The 11556-nt window shown below is 36.2% G+C and overlaps 4 long non-coding RNA genes across 6 annotated transcripts; all 4 read left to right on the plus strand.

Annotated features, from left to right (window-relative positions):
- Positions 1–296: 296 nt before the first annotated feature.
- LOC149254197 (uncharacterized) lies at positions 297–781 on the plus strand. The gene is made up of 3 exons (XR_016266270.1): positions 297–376; positions 467–543; positions 646–781. It is a non-coding gene; the product is annotated as an uncharacterized LOC149254197 (long non-coding RNA).
- Positions 782–816: 35 nt separating this feature from the next.
- On the plus strand, positions 817–1759 carry LOC149254198 (uncharacterized). The gene is made up of 3 exons (XR_016266271.1): positions 817–1046; positions 1149–1446; positions 1633–1759. It is a non-coding gene; the product is annotated as an uncharacterized LOC149254198 (long non-coding RNA).
- A 269-nt stretch (positions 1760–2028) lies between these two features.
- LOC149254199 (uncharacterized) lies at positions 2029–10111 on the plus strand. Of its 3 annotated transcripts, XR_016266274.1 has the most exons (15): positions 2029–2110; positions 4229–4306; positions 4397–4473; positions 4576–4976; positions 5079–5396; positions 5583–5724; positions 6001–6080; positions 8116–8193; positions 8284–8360; positions 8463–8863; positions 8966–9036; positions 9137–9214; positions 9305–9381; positions 9484–9885; positions 9988–10111. It is a non-coding gene; the product is annotated as an uncharacterized LOC149254199 (long non-coding RNA). The 3 variants fall into 3 exon arrangements; XR_016266272.1 differs by having other exon boundaries at positions 8966–9214; XR_016266273.1 differs by having other exon boundaries at positions 5583–5664; positions 8966–9214.
- Positions 10112–10172: 61 nt separating this feature from the next.
- LOC149254200 (uncharacterized) lies at positions 10173–11088 on the plus strand. Its single transcript, XR_016266275.1, has 3 exons — positions 10173–10303; positions 10486–10567; positions 10907–11088. It is a non-coding gene; the product is annotated as an uncharacterized LOC149254200 (long non-coding RNA).
- Positions 11089–11556: the final 468 nt, after the last annotated feature.

The following is an 11556-nucleotide window of genomic DNA, read 5'->3' on the forward strand; positions in this document are numbered from 1 at the left end:
ATTGGGTCCCTCTCACAAATATGATTATTTATCTTTTGATAACATGTTACTAATCTCAACATGTTCAATATGTTTAAATTTGATTGGATCCCTCTCACAAATATGATTATTTATCTTTTGATAACATTGATTGTATTATTCCTAATAGAATTACATCTAGTTCAAAAAAAATTGTATACTTTGAGATATAGCATGAAATATAAATGGATTGGAATTAAGTTGGTTCACAAGTTCATGCCTTCAACTCTCTATTTTATTTTCTACCAGAATTCTAATATTTTATTTCTATGTACTGCAGATGCTTGATTCCAGTGAGCAGAAATATTAAAAATACAAAATGGATTATCCCCCTTTATATAAAAAACCTCAAAGCCAGGTCTGTTTCACATAATGATTGATTGTTGCATTACACTCTCCAGTTTAACTTGTATAATGAGTCTAATATCTTATTATGTATCTGTTGTAGATGGCTTGTTCTGTTGAGCATGATTTAGTGGAATACAACATGGAATGTCTATACTTATATAGCAAACTGTAGATGAGGTATGTTTGAAATTATGAAAAATTATTTGTTTTGAATTATGCTTGCCATTACTATTTGTGTCTTTATTTTAACCTTATTCACACCACTTTTTTCCCTTTCAGCGGCGGAGAGGACACTACAATAGAAATAATGTGCAAAGGGAAAGTTTGCAATTTTTTGTTTGTTGTTGTCTACATGATTTGTTTTTGTTGATGTTCATGGCTTCAAACTCTCTAGTTTGATTTTTATTAGAAATATAATATTTTATTGTGTATCTACTGCAGATGGCATGTTCTAATGAGCATGAATACGTGAAATACAAAATGGAGTCTCCCCTTTTATATAACAATATCAAAGAAAGTCGTGTTTCTTATTATGATTAATTATTGCATACTCTTTAGTTTAACTTATATAACAATTCTAATAGGTTATTGTGTATCTTTTGTAGATGGTTGGTTTTAATGAGCACGAGCAAGTGCAATAGAAGAGAGTGTCCATCGTTATAAAAAGAATTCCATGGGAGGTATGTTTCCTATTATGAATAACTATTGGTTTTGAAATATGTTTAACATTACTAATTGTGTGTATATTTTAACCTTATTCAACCCATTTTTTTCCCTTTCAGCGGAGGACAACACATTGCAGGGGAGATGATGTGCGGAGGGGATGTTTGCAATTTTTTCTTTGTTCTTGTCTGAATGTTTTGTTTTGTTGAGTTTGAGCATGGCCATGCTGTGTTGTACTCCTTTTCCGTTGTTTTGAATTTTAGTCTTGGTTTCCTTTTTTGGGTGTGTTGTACTCTTGCTTTGTTTTGTTTTTTTGTTTCTTTAATGCTTCTTGTAGTTTTGTCTTGGTTTCGATTTTTGGGTGCGGAAATGAATGAAGCAGAGAGATAAAATTGAGGTTATTCTTCATAAATGAAGGTGAGTCAAGATATCTACATGCAATGCACTTCAATTAAGAGAAAATTGAGTTTATTGTTCATAAATGAAGGTGATTCAACATATCTACATGCAATGCACTTCAATTAAAAGTATCTTTCAATAATTTGTGGCGCCATTTGTTTGATTATGCTTTGATGGTCAACTATATTGATCTTTTTTATGTAGTGAACAACTACAATCATATGGTTTACAAAGGTCAAGTGGTGGAGATGCACTAGACATTCTACAAACATGGCACAGAGGATGGATGAAGCATACTTTTCTCCTGCACAATACTAGTCCTTTAATACCCTGAAATATTTGTTAGGTGCACAATGATTTATCATTTTGTCATGGTTTCTAGGTAGTATGATCTTGTTAATCGGTGTGAGATTCAATATGTTTCCTAGAACTTTGATATGAAAGAAATGGAAATGTCGCATTGGATTATTTTTCATGATTGTTGATGTTATAATATTAGCAAGGGAGGGTAGGTAGTGTATGGTTAATTCATCGCTTTGTATATTTATCCTTTAAGCTCCATGGTTTATTCGTGATCTCATATATAATATTACTTTGTGCAGCTAGTGACTAGAATTGTAGTGCTTGGGAGGGTCGAGTTGAGAAGATAACTTAGGAAATGTAGATGCAACGTAGAGGATGGGTGAGTCATGCTGTTTTCCAACAAAATATTGTTTAGTTTGACGTTTTATCCTTCTAGCATGGTTCTTGAGTAGTACCACTTAAATAATGGTTTTACATATACATAAAATGGTAAGTTTAAATTTAGATGCTAATTTGGTCCACATCACACACACAACTTTGTGCTAGGGATCAATGCCCTCATACAATCATTGATATAAGTAATACAAACTAGGGTTTGGTCTCAACAACTTTGACCACCAATCTACCCCTAACAAGATGCGTTAACTTACTAGTTGATCTTGTGCACTTCACAACTCCACTGGTCGTATCCGGAACATATCTTCCCGGTCCGTTGCCTCCCGAACTGCAACAACACCAATCTACCTCTGTCAATGATACTTCTGCTTTAGGTGATTGAACACAGCTCCAATCTGCCCTCTAGCTGAACATTAGTGCATCAACAACCAAGACGTAGGATCTTATGTTGAGTTGTTCACCACTCAGTTTGTGAACAACTCTAGACTGCCCACTACTGCTCCTCATCTCCTTTCAGAATTCTTGCACACTAGCTTATCCTTAGTCCTTCAAGAACACAACTGTTAGGGACTTCTTTTGTTGCCTACTTGAGTTGCTTCAATGAGACAATGTTATGGCATGGAGGGCTTATCCTTAGTCCTTCAAGAACACAACTGTTAGGGACTTCTTTTGTTGCCTACTTGTGTTGCTTCAATGAGACAAAGTTACGGCATGGAGGGATTCCACCAATCACTGTCAATAACCCTTCTTTAACAACAAACTTGGGCTAGTCAAATTGCTTCATTGACCTCCTCCTTTTCCTGAGCAGCCCTTCTATTTCCGTTCTAAAAGTCCTCAAATTACTTCTCGAGTGAATTTACTTAGGGTGTGAAGCAAGCCACTACAACCCTCTAAAAACTATTCTTTTGGATACTACAAATACTGTCCTTTACTCGGACACCAATCCTCTACTTTTCCTCCTTGTAGACGTCCTCTTCTGTTCTCCAAAACCCTTGGATCTGTGCGAGACTTTTTTCTGAAGAACTCAACCCTAACTAGCACAACCTAAAGCGGATCCAACCTACATACAAACGATTCGAACAACCTTTGATTTTTTCACTCCTAGTGTAGATGAATGCTGCCTAGCTTTGGCTCTCAAGTAGGCTACTCGACCCTCGAATAGTCAGTATTTCGCCCACTTGGAATACCTGAAAAATCTCGGTGTGTCGGAGAGCGTTTGCTTCTGTTTTCATTCTCAGATTTCGTCCTCAAAAGTCTCTGCTTTGTCTCCTTTTACTTGTTGTCATTACCTGCATAACCACAACCCAAAACAGTCTCAAAACCAACCCTAACCAGACTTGATCCTTTCTCCTTCTTGGTTGTGGAGCGGTCCTCCTATTTCAGTATTCACATGAGGAATAAGTGTCTTGATTGGGTGAGGAATGAGGGTCCTCCACACTCATATTTATATCATTCCTTAGGGTGACGTTTAACCTTCTGAAATTGTCTGCTCAATTCAAGCCCGACTTGAAACTTAAGACAGGTTCACCCACATAATCAAATAAAAATTATTTTCACTCAATGCATAAGGCCTCTCTTGTGCTACAAGCATCCCCTTGTTCCTTTAAGGGTGACCTACAATCAAGTGCCAAGTGTCCAGATGCATACACGGTTTCAAACCTGCAAGCTTGGGTGCAAAGGCGACACGCTTGTTTCCTACAATCAAGTGCCAAGTGTCTAAATGCATACACGGTTTCAAACCTGCAAGCTTGGGTGCAAAGCCGACACGCTTGGGTTCTTAGCCCTCAAGTGACTTAGTGGTGCCAATTCCTCCACAACCCTGTAGGCTAGGATTTGGAGTACCTCCGAACTTACCAATCTCAACATGTTCAATATGTTTAAATTTGATTGGATCCCTCTCACAAATATGCTTATTTATCTTTTGATAACATTGATTGCATTATTCCTAATAGAATTACGTCTAGTTTAAAAAAAATTGTATACTTTGAGATATAGCATGAAATATAAATGGACTGGAATTAAGTTGGTTCACAAGTTCATAGCTTCAAATCTCTAATTTATTTTCTACCAGAATTCTAATATTTTATTTCTATGTACGCAGACGCTTGATTCCAGTGAGCAGAAATACGTAAAATACAAAACGGATTATCCCCCTTGATATAAAAAAGCTCAAAGCCAGGTCTGTTTCACATTATGATTGATTGTTGCATTACACTCTCCAGTTTAACTTGTATAATGAGTAGAATATCTTGTTATGTATCTGTTGTAGATGGCTTGTTCTGGTGAGCATGAGTAAGTGGAATACAACATGGAATGTCTATACTTATATAGCAAACTCTAGATGGGGTATGTTTGCAATTATGAAAAATTATTTGTTTTGAATTATGCTGGCCATTACTCTTTGTGTCTTTATTTTAACCTTATTCACACCACTTTTTTCCCTTTCAGAGGCGGACAGGACACTACAATAGAGATAATGTGCAAAGGGGAAGTTTGCAGTTTTTTGTTTGTTGTTGTCTACATGATTTGTTTTTGTTGATGTTCATGCCTTCTAACTCTCTAGTTTGATTTTTATTAGAAATCTAATATTTTATTGTGTATCTATTGCAGATGGCATGTTCTAATGAGCATGAATACGTGAAATACAAAATGGAGTCTCCCCTGTTATATAACAATATCAAAGAAAGTCGTGTTTCTTCTTATGATTAATTATTGCATACTCTTTAGTTTAACTTATATAACGATTCTAATAGGCAATTGTGTATCTTTTGTAGATGGTTGGTTTTAATGAGCACGAGCAAGTGGAATAGAAAAGAGTGTCCATCGTTATAAAACAAACTCCAGGGGAGGTATGTTTCCTATTATGAATAGCTATTGGTTTAGAAATATGTTTAACATTACTAATTGTGTATATATTTTAACCTTATTCAACCGATTTTTTTACCTTTCAGCGGAGGACAAGACATTGCAGGGGAGATGATGCGCGGAGGGGATGTTTGGAATTTTTTGTTTGTTCTTGTCTGTACGTTTTGTTTTGTTGAGTTTGAGCATGGCCATGCTGTGTTGTACTCCTTTTCCTTTGTTTTGAATTTTTTTCTTGTTTTTTGAATTTTAGTCTTGGTTTCCTTTGTTGAGTGTGTTGTACTCTTGCTTTGTTTTGTTTTTTTGTTTCTTTAATGTTTCTTGTAGTTTTGTCTTGGTTTCGATTTTTGGGTGCGGAAATGAATGAAGCAGAGAGAGAAAAGTGAGGTTATTCTTCATAAATGAAGGTGAGTCAAGATATCTACATGCAATGCACTTCAATCATGAGAAAATTGAGTTTATTGTTCATAAATGAAGGTGATTCAACATATCTACATGCAATGCACTTCAATTAAAAGTATCTTTCAATAATTTGTGGCGCCATTTGTTTGATTATGCTCTAACAGTCAACTATATTGATCTTTTTTATGTAGTGAACAACTACAATCGTATGGTTTACAAAGGTCAAGTGGTGAAGATGCACTAGACATTCTACAAACATGGCACAGAGGATGGGTGAAGCATACTTTTCTCCTGCACAATACTAGTCCTTTAATACCCTGAAATATTTGTTAGGTGCATAATGATTTATCATTTTGTCATGGTTTCTAGGTAGTATGATTTTGTTCATCAGTGTGAGATTCAATATATTTCGTAGAACTTTGATATGAAAGAAATGGAAATGTCGCATTGGATTGTTTTTCATGATTGTTCATGTTATAATATTAGCAAGGGAGGGTAGGTATGTGTATGGAGGGTAGGTATGTGTATGGTTAATTCATCGCTTTGTATATTTATCCTTTAAGCTCCATGGTTTATTCGTGATCTCATATATAATATTACTTTGTTCAGCGAGTGACTAGAATTGTAGTGTTTGGGAGGATCGAGTGGAGAAGATAGCCTAGCAAATGTAGATGCAACAGAGAGGATGGGTGAGTCATGCTGTTTTCCAACAAAATATTGTTATTCTTATTTGATAGTTTGATGTTTTATCCTTCTAGCATGTTTCTCGAGTAGTACCACTTAAATAATGGTTTTACATAGACATAAAATGGTATGTTTAAATTTAGATGCTAATTTGGTCCACATCACACACACACCTCTGTACTTGGGATCATGGCCCTCAAACAATCACTGATACAAGTAATACAAACTAGGGTTTGGTCTCAACAACTTTGACCACCAATCTACCCCTAACAAGATGCGCTGACTTACTAGTTGATCTAGTGCACTTCACAACTCCACTGGTCGTATCCGTAACATATCTTCCCGGTGCGTTGGCTCCCGACCTGCAACAACACCAATCTACCTCTATCAATGTTACTTTTCTTTAGGTGACTGAACACAGCTCCAATCTGCCCTCCAGCTGATCATTACTGCATCAAAAACCAAGACATAGGATCTTATGTTGAGTTGTTCACCACTCAGTTTGTGAACAACTCTAGACTGCCCACTACTGCTCATCATCTCCTTTCGGAATTCTTGCACACTAGCTTCTCCCTAGTCGTTCAAGAACACAATTGTTAGGGACTTCTTTTGTTTCCTACTTGTTGCTTCAATGAGACAAAGTTATGGCATGGAAGGCTTCCACCAATCACTGTCAATAATCGTTCTTCAACAACAAACTTGGGCTAATCAAATTGCTCCATGGACCTCCTCCTTTTCCTGAGCATCCCTTCTATTTCCATTCTAACAGTCCTCAAATTACTTCTCAAGTGAGTATACTTAGGGCGTGAAGCAAGCCACTACAACCCTCTAAAAACTGTTCTTTTGGATACTACAAATACTGTCCTTTACTAGGACACCAATCCTGTACTTTTCCTCCTTGTAGACGTCCTCTTCTGTTCTCCAAAACCCTTGGATCTGTGCGAGACTGTTTTCTGAAGAACTCAACCCTAACTAGCGCAACCTAAAGCAGATCCAACATACATACAAACGACTCCAACAACCTTTGATTTTTTCACTCCTAGTGTAGATGAATGCTGCCTAGCTTTGGCTGCCAAGTAGGCTACTCGACCCTGGAATAGTCATAATTTCGTCCACTTGCAATACTTCAAAAATCTCGGTGTGTCAGAGAGCGTCTGCTTCTGTTTTCATTCTCAGATTTCGTCCTCAAAAGTCTCTGCCTTGTCTCCTTTTACTTGTTGTCATTACCTGCATAACCACAACCCAAAACAGTCTCAAAACCAACCCTAACCAAACTTGATCCTTTCTCCTTCTTGGTTGCGGACACGTCCTCCTATTTCAGTATTCACATGAGGAATAAGTTTCTTGATTGGGTGAGGAATGAGGGTCGTCCACACTCATATTTATATCATTCCTTAGGGTGACGTTTAACCTCCTCAAATTGTCTGCTCAATTTATGCCCGACTTGAAACTTAAGACCAGTTCACCCACATAATCAAATAAAAATTATTTTCACTCAATGCATAAGGCCTCTCTTGTGCTACAAGCATCCCCTGGTTGCTTTAAGGGTGCCCTACAATCAAGTGCCAAGTGTCCAAATGCATACAGGGTTTCAAACCTGCAAGCTTGGGTGCAAAGGCGACACGCTTGTGCCCTAGAATCAAGTGCCAAGTGTCTAAATGCATACACGGTTTCAAACCTGCAAGCTTGGGTGCAAAGCCGACACGCTTGGGTTCTTAGCCCTCGAGTGACTTAGTGGTGCCAATTCCTCCACAACCCTGTAGGCTAGGATTTGGAGTACCTCCCAAGTTACCGATCTCAACATGTTCAATATGTTTAAATTTGGTTGGATCCCTCTCACAAATATGATTATTTATCTTTTGATAACATTGATTGCATTATTCCTAATAAAATTACGTTTAGTTTAAAAAAAATTGTATACTTTGAGATATAGCATGAAATATAAATGGACTGGAATTAAGTTGGTTCACAAGTTCATGCCTTCAACTCTCTATTTTATTTTCTACCAGAATTCTAATATTTTATTTCTATGTACTGCAGATGCTTGATTCCAGTGAGCAGAAATACGTAAAATACAAAATGGATTATCCCCCTTTATATAAAAAAGCTCAAAGCCAGGTCTGTTTCACATAATGATTGATTGTTGCATTACACTCTCCAGTTTAACTTGTATAATGAGTCTAATATCTTATTATGTATCTGTTGTAGATGGCTTGTTCTCGTGAGCATGATTTAGTGGAATACAACATGGAATGTCTATACTTGTATAGCAAACTCTAGATGAGGTATGTTTGAAATTATGAAAAATTATTTGTTTTGAATTATGCTTGCCATTACTATTTGTGTCTTTATTTTAACCTTATTCACACCACTTTTTTCCCTTTCAGCGGCGGAGAGGACACTACAATAGAGATAATGTGCAAGGGGAAAGTTTGCAATTTTTTGTTTGTTGTTGTCTACATGATTTGTTTTTGTTGATGTTCATGCCTTCAAACTCTCTAGTTTGATTTTTATTAGAAATCTAATATTTTATTGTGTATCTATTGCAGATGGCATGTTCTAATGAGCATGAATACGTGAAATAGAAAATGGAGTCTCCCCTTTTATATAACAACATCAAAGAAAGTCGTGTTTCTTATTATGATTAATTATTGCATACTCTTTAGTTTAACTTATATAATGATTCTAATAGGTTATTGTGTATCTTTTGTAGATGGTTGGTTTTAATGAGCACGAGCAAGTTGAATAGAAGAGAGTGTCCATCGTTATAAAACAAACTCCAGGGGAGGTCTGTTTCCTATTATGAATAACTACTGGTTTAGAAATATGTTTAACATTACTAATTGTGTGTATATTTTAACCTTATTCAACCCATTTTTTCCCCTTTCAGCGGAGGACAAGACATTGCAGGGGAGATGATGCGCGGAGGGGATGTTTGTAATTTTTTCTTTGTTCTTTTTTGTATGTTTTGTTTTGTTGAGTTTGAGCATGGCCATGTTTTGTTCAACTCTCTAATTTATTTTCTACCAGAATTATAATATTTTATTTCTATGTACGACAGACGCTTGATTCCAGTGAGCAGAAATACGTAAAATACAAAATGGATTATCCCCATTGATATAAAAAAGCTCAAAGCCAGGTCTGTTTCACATTATGATTGTTTGTTGCATTACACTCTCCAGTTTAACTTGTATAATGAGTCGAATATCTTGTTATGTATCTGTTGTAGATGGCTTGTTCTGGTGAGCATGAGTAAGTGGAATACAACATGGAATGTCTATACTTATATAGCAAACTCTAGATGGGGTATGTTTGCAATTATGAAAAATTATTTGTTTTGAATTATGCTTGCCATTACTATTTGTGTCTTTATTTTAACCTTATTCACACCACTTTTTTCCCTTTCAGAGGCGGACAAGACACTACAATAGAGATAATGTGCAAAGGGGAAGTTTGCAGTTTTTTGTTTGTTGTTGTCTACATGATTGAGTTTTTGTTGATGTTCATGCCTTCTAACTCTCTAGTTTGATTTTTATTAGAAATCTAATATTTTATTGTGTATCTATTGCAGATGGCATGTTCTAATGAGCATGAATACGTGAAATACAAAATGGAGTCTCCCCTTTTATATAACAATATCAAAGAAAGTCGTGTTTCTTATTATGATTAATTATTGCATACTCTTTAGTTTAACTTATATAACGATTCTAATAGGCAATTGTGTATCTTTTGTAGATGGTTGGTTTTAATGAGCACGAGCAAGTGGAATAGAAGAGAGTGTCCATCGTTATAAAACAAACTCCAGGGGAGGTATGTTTCCTATTATGAATAGCTATTGGTTTAGAAATATGTTTAACATTACTAATTGTGTATATATTTTAACCTTATTCAACCGATTTTTTTACCTTTCAGCGGAGGACAAGACATTGTAGGGGAGATGATGCGCGGAGGGGATGTTTGGAATTTTTTGTTTGTTCTTGTCTGTACGTTTTGTTTTGTTGAGTTTGAGCATGGCCATGCTGTGTTGTACTCTTTTCCTTTGTTTTGAAATTTTTCTTGTTTTTTTGAATTTTAGTCTTGGTTTCCTTTGTGAGTGTGTTGTACTCTTGCTTTGTTTTGTCTTTTTGTTTCTTTAATGTTTCTTGTAGTTTTGTCTTGGTTTCGATTTTTGGGTGCGGAAATGAATGAAGCAGAGAGAGAAAAGTGAGGTTATTCTTCATAAATGAAGGTGAGTCAAGATCTACATGCAATGCACTTCAATCAGAGAAAATTGAGTTTATTGTTCATAAATGAAGGTGATTCAACATATTACATGCAATGCACTTCAATTAAAAGTATCTTTCAATAATTTGTGGCGCCATTTGTTTGATTATGCTCTAACAGTCAACTATATTGATCTTTTTTATGTAGTGAACAACTACAATCGTATGGTTTACAAAGGTCAAGTGGTGAAGATGCACTAGACATTCTACAAACATGGCACAGAGGATGGGTGAAGAAGAATACTTTTCTCCTGCACAATACTAGTCCTTTAATACCCTGAAATATTTGTTAGGTGCATAATGATTTATCATTTTGTCATGGTTTCTAGGTAGTATGATTTTGTTCATCAGTGCGAGATTCAATATATTTCCTAGAACTTTGATATGAAAGAAATGGAAATGTCGCATTGGATTGTTTTTCATGATTGTTCATGTTATAATATTAGCAAGGGAGGGTAGGTATGTGTATGGAGGGTAGGTATGTGTATGGTTAATTCATCGCTTTGTATATTTATCCTTTAAGCTCCATGGTTTATTCGTGATCTCATATATAATATTACTTTGTTCAGCGAGTGACTAGAATTGTAGTGTTTGGGAGGATCGAGTGGAGAAGATAGCCTAGCAAATGTAGATGCAACAGAGAGGATGGGTGAGTCATGCTGTTTTCCAACAAAATATTGTTATTCTTATTTGATAGTTTGATGTTTTATCCTTCTAGCATGTTTCTCGAGTAGTACCACTTAAATAATGGTTTTACATAGACATAAAATGGTATGTTTAAATTTAGATGCTAATTTGGTCCACATCACACACACACCTCTGTACTTGGGATCATGGCCCTCAAACAATCACTGATACAAGTAATACAAACTAGGGTTTGGTCTCAACAACTTTGACCACCAATCTACCCCTAACAAGATGCGCTGACTTACTAGTTGATCTAGTGCACTTCACAACTCCACTGGTCGTATCCGTAACATATCTTCCCGGTGCGTTGGCTCCCGACCTGCAACAACACCAATCTACCTCTATCAATGTTACTTTTGCTTTAGGTGACTGAACACAGCTCCAATCTGCCCTCCAGCTGATCATTACTGCATCAAAAACCAAGACATAGGATCTTATGTTGAGTTGTTCACCACTCAGTTTGTGAACAACTCTAGACTGCCCACTACTGCTCATCATCTCCTTTCGGAATTCTTGCACACTAGCTTCTCCC

This window comes from Pinus tabuliformis, chromosome 7, assembly GCF_031772625.1.
Source record: "Pinus tabuliformis cultivar Carrire ecotype Pingquan chromosome 7, CPIR1, whole genome shotgun sequence".
Taxonomy (NCBI): domain Eukaryota; kingdom Viridiplantae; phylum Streptophyta; class Pinopsida; order Pinales; family Pinaceae; genus Pinus; species Pinus tabuliformis.